The 12,299-nt window shown below is 38.3% G+C and overlaps 1 pseudogene; it reads left to right on the plus strand.

Moving 5' to 3' along the window:
* The first annotated feature begins 7,616 nt into the window (after positions 1 to 7,616).
* LOC148761858 (18S ribosomal RNA) lies at positions 7,617 to 8,700 on the plus strand (annotated as a pseudogene).
* Positions 8,701 to 12,299: the final 3,599 nt, after the last annotated feature.

A 12,299-nucleotide genomic window follows, 5' to 3' on the forward strand; every position in this document is an offset into this window, starting at 1 on the left:
TGATCGACAGTAACTAAAATCGTGTTTTGAAACGATATGGACCATTTTTCCATTCAAAAACAATGAAAATTTATTTCTGTCTTACAAGGGCATTTTAGTCATTTTTTTTCTTTTCTTTTTCGAAAATTTTAAAATCCGTAAAAAATGTAATATGTAAGTGGAAACACATATTTCATGATTTAAATTAAATTTTTAAGTCTAAAATATTCGTTTAAAGTAAAATTATAGCTATTTGAATATAATAAAAATATTAAATAAAATATTCTTTTTTCTTAAAACACAATATTTTCAAAGTCTTCTTAAAATAACTTTTGTAGCGTAAGAGTAAAATAAATTTATTCATATAGTAATAAAGATAATTAAAGTATGCAATTTCGTTTACAGTGATACATGTGCCCCTAACTGACCAAGAAGGTGTAGGGCTACGAACTCTTACTTTCTAGGATGCAACTCCAAGATTAATTCTCGTCTTAATCAACTATCAACAAACTGTCCTGAGCTTGAAAAATGGATAGGAAGAGGGGTGAGATTACATAATCCCAGTGAGTAAATAATTACCATTAAAAGCATCTAAAGCCGAGTAGATGGAGACAATATAAAAACGTTATATCTCAATAATGTTCATTACGCAAAATTCGTTTCAATCTATACCAAACAATTTCTTTTCATCAAAATTTCCTGATTTATGAATTTCTTAAACTTGGCTCCTGCTAGAATCCTTCTCGCAGGTACCTTCGTCAAGGTATCCCACTGAGATCGCCAAGGCTGTTAAATGTCCCATACCCATAAACATGTTTTCACATCTGACACACAGCCGTTCCTTGGCGTTGGCTGAGTCTCACTCTCACGTGGTGGCCCGAACGTGAGGTGCACTCAAATCTTACCTTAAGAGATACATCATCCAACATCTCCCCTCGAAGGTAGGTATATAATTGGGTTACCGTGCCCCTTTCATAGGCAGTCCACGGAAACCCCCACCACTGCAATGACTATTTAATATACCACCAGACCCATAAAATTTTTAGTAGCATAATATGGCGAATAAAATGTAATCCAATCTACTGAGACCAATCTAAAACTGTTCATATATTTCATGCCAACTCCAAAAATTTAGCCATCATGCTACCATTGTGTCATAAGCCACAATTTCAATAACATATAAAATCATAAATTCAACACAGTCTCCATATACTCAATTTTTCAAAAACAATATTTGATTTCAAAACTAATATAAATCTCATTTTTTTTATTAAAAAATATTTTAATTAGAAAACATAATATTTTATAATTTAAACTCACCATTTAATAAAAGCATCAAACAAGTATAATTACTCTAGATATTTAAGATGATAAATTGTCCACTCACAGTATTAGGAGTAGAAATACTCCTATTTTCAGTCCGAGGATACAGTCCTTTACTCGTATCCAATGGCTCACCACCTAGCCATAATCCATGACACATATTTCAATTAAATTGTGTCTAACAGTCATAAGCTATTTTAGGCTCGATATGTATATGCATGATATGAAATGAAAAATGCACGGGTAGCCATCTAGACCCGGTATTGGCCTAAGTCGATTTTACATCCGACAAATTGGCCAATGCATCCAATTTCACTCCAACTTGCTCCATTTCTTTTCCAATCCCTCAATTCACCAAAGACTATTAATTCTTAATCACATCACCTAGAATAACATCCCATTCTTCCTCATTATTCACTTAGAGAATTCGGCTATTGATGGGACCAAACCTTTGGTTGTTTTTTTCACTTGTTTTCATGCTACACATCATTAATCACTTAAAAACACTAACATACCTAAAAATCAAACTAATCCAAGATCATTCTCTCTCCATACCCATTTTGACCAGCCATGAATTCACTATGAAAGCATGCTTTTCAAGCATGGAAATTAAGGAAAAATGCATGGGTAAGGTAAATCACTAGCAAAATCAAAGAAATTTTACCTTTGCTTGATCAAATCCTTGAATTCCAATACTTTCTCTTTGATTTTTCCCACCTAGGGTTTGTTCTTCCGTGGTTTCTCTTCTCTTCTGGTTTGGCCGACCACTATGGGAGAAATGGGCTGATTTTTATGCCTTGTTATAAAAAAACAATAAAGTAATAAAAACATGACACATGACATTTTCTTATTGGTTCAAATTTTAAATATTTGACTTTTAATTCTTTAATTCTCCACCACACATTTCTCATGTTTATCCATTTCCATGATGAATAAAATCCCTTGGTCTTGACAAGTGTTGAGAGTGAAAATTTACAATTTTGCCCTCGGGATGGTAAAATTATCATTTTACCCTTGTACTCCAAATTATACCGAAATTAAAATTTTTCACTTCTAAACCTCAAATTATACTCCAATAAGTCAAATGGGGCCAAAGAAATCTTTTCTAAAAATTTCTATTTTGTCCCCAAGTGGCAAATGACCATTTTGCCCCTGGATAGTGAAAATTCCGGTTTGATTCCAAATTAATCCTCGAACTCTGAATCACCATTTTAAGTAATTCCTTGACTGTAAAATTTTGAATTTCACCTTAAAATCCCTATTTGATCTAATTCGAGGCTTAGATCAACTTTATTGTACCTCTAGGTACAATACCGACTTTTGTCTATTTTTCGAGGCTTTCCTAGTATATAAACATGCTATCCATCACATGTATGTCATGACAAGTATTTTTTAAGGTCGGGCTTTACACTAACCCAACTTTTAACCTAGAATTCTAGTATAATTCACAAACCCATTAAACTAATTGTTCAAGTTTGAAGTTTCTTTACCTTGGTGCTTAAAGGTATAAAGATCAACCAAACCTAGCAATTTCAAGAAAAGGAAATTTGAAGAAACTTAGAAAATAAAGTCTAAAAAATACAAACCCATAAATTCAAAAATTCAAGGGTTGAAAATATATACCTTTTAGCCTTAAAAATGAAGATTTGAAGCCAAAATTCAAGTGTTGTTGAAAGTGGAGTAGATATAGAAAATAAAGGAAAGGAATAGAGAGTTTTCTTTCTTTCTCCTAGGGTTCAGATGTGCTGAAAATTGGGGTTAGAAGCTGTAGGTTTGCTGCCCAAGAAGTTAGGAGAAGGAAGAAGTAAGAAAAGAAAAGGAAAGAAAAGAAAACAAGGAAAATAAAATGAAAATCTTGATTTTTATGGTGGAGGAACAAAAATAGCATTGGGAGGAGATGAAGGAGGAAGATGGCTCCTTGGACACAATGGCCGGCCATGGGATAAGGATGGAGAGTCAAAGCTTCCTTTGGAAGCTTTAACCAAGCTTTATGAGAAATTACCGTTTTGCCCTCTAAGGTTTTCACTATTTTTAATTGTATGCTCTCACAATCTTTTAATTCCAATTTCTTTCCATTTTTCTTTCTTAACACTTGTACCAATAACATATCAAATTTATGATTTAACGTGGTAACATCGTAATATTTAAATATTTACTTACCCGCGTTAGCTTATTTAATAACGACATGTGGGTCCCATTAACGTCATTTTTCTCTAAAATTTTCTCGTCTTTCTTCTCCCCCACTTAGATTGACCATATATTTGTACTTCATGAAAAATTTAGACACTGAATAAAATATTAATATTTTAATATTATTTTATTAATAAAATATTATTTATTCTAAAATTTTCTACTAGCCTTCTAGGGCTCCAAAACATCTTATTTTGTCTTGATTCACATCCAAATCACCTTTTATCTTGTAAATTTTTTCCTGATAAAAATATTTTATCTTAAAATACTCTTTTCACCCGTCTCCATCCTTTGGCACTTAAATCAGCATCCATTGATCCCTTTGTCTTGTTGATAAGGTCATATTGACTTCCATACAAGAGTACTGGGTGTCATAGGCGTAGTCTGAGGCATCAGTGTGTACTTCATATGACACAGTCAGATCAGGCAGTTGCAATACAAGCTCCTTGGTCATGGCATATTTCAATCGTTGGAATTCGTGCTTGTAATCTGGACTCTAGTGCGATGCTCAATCCTTGTGCAGCAAGCCAGTCAGGGGTGCCACGATGTTAGAGTAACCGTGCACAAACTTGCGACAGTAGTTCGCAAGTCCCATAAAACTCAACTCGATCACCCTAATGGGCTGCTCCCACTAGTCAATAGCTAGGACCTTAGCCTCATCCATTCGAATTTGGCCTCCCTCAATAATGTGGCCTAGGAATGGAATCTTTGGTTAGGCAAAAGAGCACTTTTTCGACTTGACATAGAGCTGGTGTTGCCTTAGGTGCTCAAACACAGCTCGTAGGTGCCCGATGTGCTCCGCCATGGTCTTACTATAGACAACAATGTCATCAAGATAAACCACCACAAACTTGTCAAAGAACGAAGATAGTACCTTGTTCAACAGGGTGCAGAACATCACAGGGGCATTCGTCAGGCCGAAGGGCATCACTAAGAACTTAAAGCTACCGTAGTGCGTCATGCAAGTAGTCTTCTCTTAGTCGCCCTCAACTATCCTCACCTGGTAGTACCGATATTGTAGGTCTTGTTTGGAGAAAACCTTGGCCTCGCTTAGTTGGTCGAATAACTTTAAAATGTTGGGGATCAAATAGCAATTTTTGAGGGTCAACTTGTTTAATGCCTGGTAGTCTATGCACAAACGTAGCGATCCATCATGCTTTTGTTGGAAGAGGTCAAGTGCACCATAGGGTGCCTTGCTTGGTCGAATGAAGCCTGCCTCAATCAATTCCGTGAGCTACCAACGTAATTCTGCTAGTTTTGGAGGTGCCATGCTGTAAGGTGCCCATGGTGGTGGTTACGCACCCGGAACAAGCTCTATCTTGTAGTTTACTTCTCGATTGGGTGGCAAGTAGCTCGGCAGCTTAGCTAGCATCACATCTGCATACTCGTCTAGCATGCCTGCTAACTCGCTCAGTAAAGGTGCCGTTTCACCCTCATTTAGGGACAGTGTGGCGATATAGGTTTCCTCGCCTTTACGTACACCATTAGCAAGTTATACGATGCTCAGTGTCTTGGTTGTGGATTGCTGTTTGTGCCTCACTAGCACCACACATTGACCTCAGGGGTCAAGTATAACAATGTAATTTGAGAAAGGGACAACCATGGCATTAATACGGTCAAGGAAATCCAAACCAATAACAAAATCATAATCATCAAGAGGAATAACCTTAATGGATTCCTTACCTACCCACTCACCTAGTCGCACGCTCACATTGCTTGCAGTGCCTATGGTGGGGACTTCCTTGTTGTTGACAATTTTGATATGTGAGCCCCTTACCTTGGTGTCCAGCCCTAACATCTTTGTTGTTTTGGCAGAAGCAAATAGGTCACTCGCCCCCGTGTCAACCAAGGCATTCAATTTCTTACCCACCACCATGATGTCAACAAACATTAAGCCTTTGCTGCGACTTGGCTTGTGCTGTTTTAGTGTACCCAGCATCATGGTTCCCAACGTCAAAGTGTCACCTCGTTGTTGCCCATCACTATTTTCCCTTGTGATGGTAGAAAGCTTGCTTTTATTAGGATAGTCTCAGACCATGTGTGGTCCGTCACACAAGAAGCACTTCAGGGTCCTTTCCTTTTGTTTTTCTCAACTCAGCTACCTTGGTCAGTACCCCGTGTGCTAGTCTACCCATTGGCAGTGCCCCTTGATAGATACTTGGCATTAGCCTAAGTCTTGGCCTTACCTTTCCTCTCATCCTTTTCATCTTCTGATTTTGGAACTCGATCAAGGATTCTGTCGCAGCCATTGCAGTAGTGATATCCTGGACCCCGCAGCGCTGAAGCTCTTGCCTTGCCCATGGTCTTAGCCCGTCAAGGAAATAGAATAGAGCTTCCCGCTCACCTAGGTCACGAATTTGCAACATCGGTTTGGTGAACTCTTTCACATACTCCCGAACTCCAATCCGTTGCGTCGGGTGCCTTAATTTTTTACGTGCCTCGTCTTGGGCATACTCATGTTGAGATGCAGCTCTACCATGCCTCTCGTCACACTTCCTGCGCCACCACAAACATGCCAAGTTAGTAAGATACATAGATGTTGTGTTAATTTTCTTACCATCCCCCATAAAAAGATGTCAATGTTCTGGGCACTCCGTTAGCCTTTGAACTCTTTCGGTTTGGGAACGTCCACCTTGTTAGTCAGCTACATGGCCAGCAGCCCTCCCCTAAGGAGTGCTTTGCACGTTTCGAGCTCTCGTCTCAACTCGTTCATGTCATGCCTTAGCTACTTGGACTTAGCCTCTCATCTAGTATCATGTTGGGTTAGTGCCTTAAAGGTCTCATTAAAGGTAGTTTACTACCTTGTTAGCCTTGCAAGGATCAGCCAGCTCTACCACAAGCTCTTATTGCCATGTTAGCTTGGACTCTACCGCTATAAGGAGGTCTTCTAACAAGGACTTCAACTTCACCCTACCTGAACGTGCCTCTCTTGTATCAGGGGTGGTAGTAACACCCTCTGTTCCCACTCTAAATCTTGTGTTTGCCATTGTCGTTCTGATACCAAGTGTCACAGGGGTTCTCTCTTGACTCGTGTGGCCTAACTTTTGCCTTACTCAAAGGCTCTTAGAAAAACTAGCAGCCTACTCAATTATAATAAATTAGGATTATTTAAGGCAAGCACAAGCAAGAAGATAGAGCTTTTATTTCATAGAATTCAAGTACATTAGTCATTAGGCTCAAATGAGTAGGCTCAAGGGGTATTTATAAGCCTTAGACACCTTAAAGCCATTTTAATGCAATTCTTAACGGCTAGAAGTTATTTTAAGCCTTGTTAGACCCTTCTGATGTGCCCAAGCCATTGTTCCTAACGGTAGGCAACGGTTGCCTTGTAGGCCTTAGGTTGACCAGTGGTTCTCACACATCAGACAAACTGCCTGGGAAGTTCGTGAGCCCCAATTTCTCGTCAGTCTGCTTGCTGTGTTGTGTGCCCTTTTCCTGTTGGCCCGTGTACCCAGTATGCTTATTGGCCTGCACCATTTGTTTACTCTTGGGTGTTGTCTTCGAGCCATAGTGCTATCTTGGCACCGAATCGGAGTCTCAGCCTTTGTTGCTCTCCCATCCTTGAGTTGGCTCGCCTCCTCTTTAGCCTCAATCCCCTGTCGTCGAGCTGGCTCACCTCTCACCACAAAATGGGCATGACATTAGTGCTGTGTAGCTTGCATCTACCCCATGTTACCAATCAAGGATTCTCTCTCAATAATACTCCCTACAAGTCGGCACTCTGGGACACCCCAAGGCCTTTTTTAATGCCTTGAACTACGATCCATGACAATTGCACCTTGAAAGGCTTTTTGAGATCTTGTGCTGCATACTTATCATGATGGTAATCGAGTGTCTAGTCATCCCTTTTTTGTCTTGCCCCTCTAGGGGCTATAGGGAAAACCTGAATTACACCTAGTGTCCTAAGTGTGTTTGCTAACCAATGTGGCAGTGTTTGTGCAAAGGTGCTCTATCATGCTATTGGATGCGGAACATTTCGTGGGTGTAGGGTCTTGGCCCCATCCATCAAGTATACACATTTTGTCCCTCGACAAGAATGACGCTTGTGCCTTGTCTCAAGCCTCATTTTCGTTTCATTGGGAAGCTAAGGCACATGTGGTGTCGACGTCATGAAGGAATGCCATCTAGTTAATCCAACCAGTAGCCATATGCTTATCTCAAAGATTAAGCCATGCATGTGTAAGTATGAACCATTTTAGACTGTGGAATTGCAAATGGCTCATTAAATTAGTTATAGTTTGTTTGATGGTATCTGCAACTCAAATAACCATAGTAATTCTAGAGCTAATACATGCAACATACCCTGACTTCTAGAAAGGATGCATTTATTAGATAAAAGGTCAATACAGGTTTTGCTCATTGCTCTGATGATTCTTGATAATTTGACGAAGTGCACAACTTTTGTGTTAGCAATGCATCATTGAAATTTATGCCCTATCAACTTTCAATTGTAAGATAATGGCCTATTGTAGTGGTGACAGAGAATTAGGGTTCAATTTCGAAAAGGGAGCTTGAGAAATAACTACCAAATCCAAGGAAGACAACAAGCACGCAAATTACCCAATCTTGACACTAGGAGGTAATGACAATAAATAACAATATCGGGCTTTATGAGTTTGGTAATTGAAATAAGTACAGTCTAAATCCCTTAGCGAAGATTGATTGGAGGGCAAGTCTAGTGCTAGTAACTGCAGTAATTCCAGCTCCAATAGTGTATATTTAAGTTGATGTTGTTAAAAAGCTAGTAGTTAGACATTGGGTTAAGGAGATCAATCTGCATCATAGTGAGCATGCAGATCAGTCTACCTTACAGTGAGCATTGATTAGATTGTCTTTACTGTCGATGATGCGTTCCTGGCCTTAACTGGTTAGGTTGTTCCTCTGGTGTTGTTACTTTGAAGAGATTGGAGTGCTTAAAGTAGACCTACGCTTGTATACATTAGCTAAAGATTGGAGTAATGATTAACAAAGATAGTAAGGGGATTCGTATTTCATAGTCAGTGGTGAAATTCTTGGATTTATGAAAAATGAGCACCTACGAAGTATTTGCCAAGGATGTTTTCATTAATCAAGAATGAAAGTTGGGGACTTGAAGATGATTAGATACTGTTTTAATCTTAAACATAAATAATGCTAACTAGGGATTTGCGGATGTTGCTATTAAGACTCCATCAGCACTTTATGAGAAATCAAAGTCTTTAGGTTCTGAAGGGAGTGTGGTCGTAAAGTTAAAATTTGAAAGAATTGATGGAAGGGCACCACTAGGAGTGGAGCCTATAGCTTAATTTGACTTAACGAGCGAAAACTCATCAAGTCCAGACATAATAAGGATTAACAAATTGAGATCTCTTTCTTGATTATATGGGTGGTGATGCATGGTCATTCTTAGTTAACAGAGTGATTTGTTAGGTTAATTTCGTTAACAAACATGGCCTTGGCCTAATAACTAGCTACCTGGAGGTGATTTTCCATCGTAGATGCTTGTTTTCCAATTTAGCCTCCCCACAAACCTTATTGTGTTGACCCGTTGATGTTTTCACTACGACCACAATTTAGTCGTGATTAAGCTAAGTTGAAGCATATTAATAAGCAGAGGAAAAAAACTTACAAGGATTCCCCTAGTAATGACGAGAGAACTAGGAAGAAGCCAGCTTGAGAATTGAACACCCTCAAAGTCTGAATTATAGTATGGAAAAGCGTCCTTAACGGTGGACCAGGCACAAGTCCTCTAAAAAAAGGGCTAAAGAAAGTGAAAACCTCGTGGTGCTCAGACCCTGTTGCACCACGAGGTGCTATTTGCGAGTTGAGTTGTTTGGGAATCCAGCCCTAATTGGGTGGTAAATTTCGTCCAAGGCAAAATACGAGCAAAAGACTGATAGCGAACAAGTACCATGAAGGAAAAATGAAAGGGACGTTGAAAAGTGAGTCAATGAGTGCTTGAAATTGTCGGGAGAGAAGTGGATGGTAGTTGATGATGCACCTTGGTCGGATGTGGAATGGCGAGAGCCAATCTATTGATTAACTTGAGGCATGGGCTGATACGAATTGCGATGGTGGCAGAAGCCTTGGCTTTCGATATGCTTGTGGAAATGTCATCATCGTGATTGTGGCCAGTAACGCACCATCGTGGTGAGCCTCGACACTTACATGCTCCAAGCGTTAGCTTGCGGGCTCCACATTTAGCTCATCTTGAAACATGGACTAAGGAGTCTGACAAGTGTGTGGTTTAAAGGGCAAAAATACCCATAAGTGGTATGGATAAATCAAACATGAATATAAACACATACATATTTAATGCACTACGAGTGTAACCCAATATTCGATCAAACATATCTAAGGAGTCATAGGGAATAGGACTACACTCGGCTTCAAATCATATCAATGTCCTAAATTCATCCATCGGATGGAATGTAGGTTCCTAAATCAAGGCCATCATGCCTTGGGTATTACATAAACCACAATGTACATTAGAAATATTTTTTAATGAGCTTTAGACATCTCTAGCTCGATATCTCAACTAGGTGCCTTTAATTCTCTAAGGCATCAAATATTCATAATCCACCCAGGGGATAATTGTTTAGAGTAATCAGCTCCTAAACGTTCATCACATCCTCTAAGCTTCCTAGTCTAAGCTTACACAATATAGGCCACTGTGTGGGTTGCACTAAGGCATATAACACAACATATAATTGCATATATTCTTGTTATCTAGCCTAGGCATATTCCTTGAGGCAATTATATACACATACATAAATTTCTAATCTAATACAATGGTAGCGCCTTTATCAAGGCATCATGCATCGCATGCATTTTCAAAATAACCCACTCATAGTGACAGTCGAAGGCACATTCCACAACCAAACTTTGATTCTTAGCCTCTAACCATTTTTTAGCTTGCAAATGAGTTAGGTAGCTCCATTTTTCCCTTAAACACATCAAAACATCCAAATAATATTTATTTCCTTGCTTTTGAAAATATTCAGCTTTTCAAAAATAACTCAATTAAATATATAAGCTTAAATCCTTCAACAATGAGCTAATCCTTACTTTAAAGGTTGGGTAGCTCAAATCTCAGCTCCAAATCCCCATCAAACTCAAGGGAGAAAATCTCACCAAAATTGGACTAAAATGAGTTTAAATTATTAACCAATTAAATTGAAAATCAATCGGTAAAAAGGTGTAATCTTACCTCTAAATATGTTTCCCAAGCTCCAATCTACTCTAAATAGCTCCAAAATTTTATTTGGGAGGTTAAGGTTTGGGGGGTTTAAAGAGAAAAGGGGTTTGTCTTTTTGGTTTTAAGGCGATTGATGCCTTCAACCCCTTTTATTTTTGCATTTTCTGGGTGATTTATTAATAGATAAAAGGCATCTATCGATAAATCCCTTTAAAGATTTTGGAAGTTGACTTTCATCTATCGATAGATTCCTTGAATCTATTAATAGATTGTGCATTAGCCCTCTTTCTATTTTTCCCCATTTGGCCATTTATTGATAAATTTCATAAATCTGTTGATAGATGCTTTTTATTTTGGTTTTCATTAATTTTGTATGGTTATTTATTGATAGATTTTGCAAATCTATCGATAGTTTTCGAGTGTCTTTGCTTTTGCAAAGTTCTCGAGTGGTCATTTATTGATAGTTAAGAGAATCTATTGATAAATTTTCATCCAACTTATTTTTTCAGGCCTTATATCTTGGATGTATCGATAGATCATACCCATATTACTTATTTCCACTTCTCTAAGTCCCCAAGGTTATTCCTAAGGCCTCCAATTAACTTTTCTACCATTAAAACACCTTAAATCATTCATATTACTTGAAATTCTTCATAGATATACTCAATTATATGATCAAATCTCGATCAAAATATCAAACTTTAAGATTTACCAAATATATCCCTTAAAACTTTAACTTGATGTTTGTAGGCATACTTCCATATACTTAACATATTTAACTTATCACTAAGGCCCTCAAATCTTTTTACAAGTTCAAATTCAATCTCCAAAATTGATATTGAAAAAATCAAGGGTGCTATAGCCATTCTTAGTTGGTGGACTGATATGTCTAGTTAATTCTATTAATAAACGAGATCTCAGCTTGCTAACTATCAATGTGGAGGTGATCCTTCATGGCTAACTTCTTCAAGGGACTATGCTTGCTTAGGCCAAGGAAGTTTGAGGCAATAACAAGTTTGTGATACTTTTAAATGTTATGGGCCACACGCGTGCTACATTGATGTATTCAACGAGTGTATAGCCTTGGCTGACAGGCTTGGGTAATCATTGAAATTTCATTTTGATGAGGATAAATCATTACAATTGTTGGTCCTTAACGAGGAATTCTAAGTAAGCATGAGTCATCAACTTACGTTGACTATGTCTCTACCTTTTGTACACACTACTCGTCGCTTCAACCAATTGAATGGTCTAGTGAAGTGTTCGAATTGTGGAAACATATACAGTTTGTTGCCTTTGAGGTTGTGAGAAGTCCACTAAGCCTTATCATTTAGAGGAAGGAGAAGTCGTAACAAGGTTTCCATAAGTGAACTTGTGGAATAGTCATTGTCAAAACTTGCTCGGTAGAACTATTCGTGAACACATTAACAACATTGGGGTGAAAAAACCTCCCTCGCCCCCCTTCGGCCTAACGCACTAAATAACCATGCAGTTCCCTTGAGTGTTGTGGCAGAACAACGAAACATCGATATGAACTGCACCAAGGAACTCAAATGAACTACATGTCATTGTGGCCCTGGTCTTTGTGTGTCAGCATTTAGCTGTGTGTTATGTCTTGAGAATCTATAAC

The sequence above is a fragment of the Theobroma cacao genome, chromosome 7 (genome assembly GCF_053813885.1).
Source record: "Theobroma cacao isolate CCN51 chromosome 7, ASM5381388v1, whole genome shotgun sequence".
In the NCBI taxonomy this organism is placed as follows: Eukaryota; Viridiplantae; Streptophyta; class Magnoliopsida; order Malvales; family Malvaceae; genus Theobroma; species Theobroma cacao.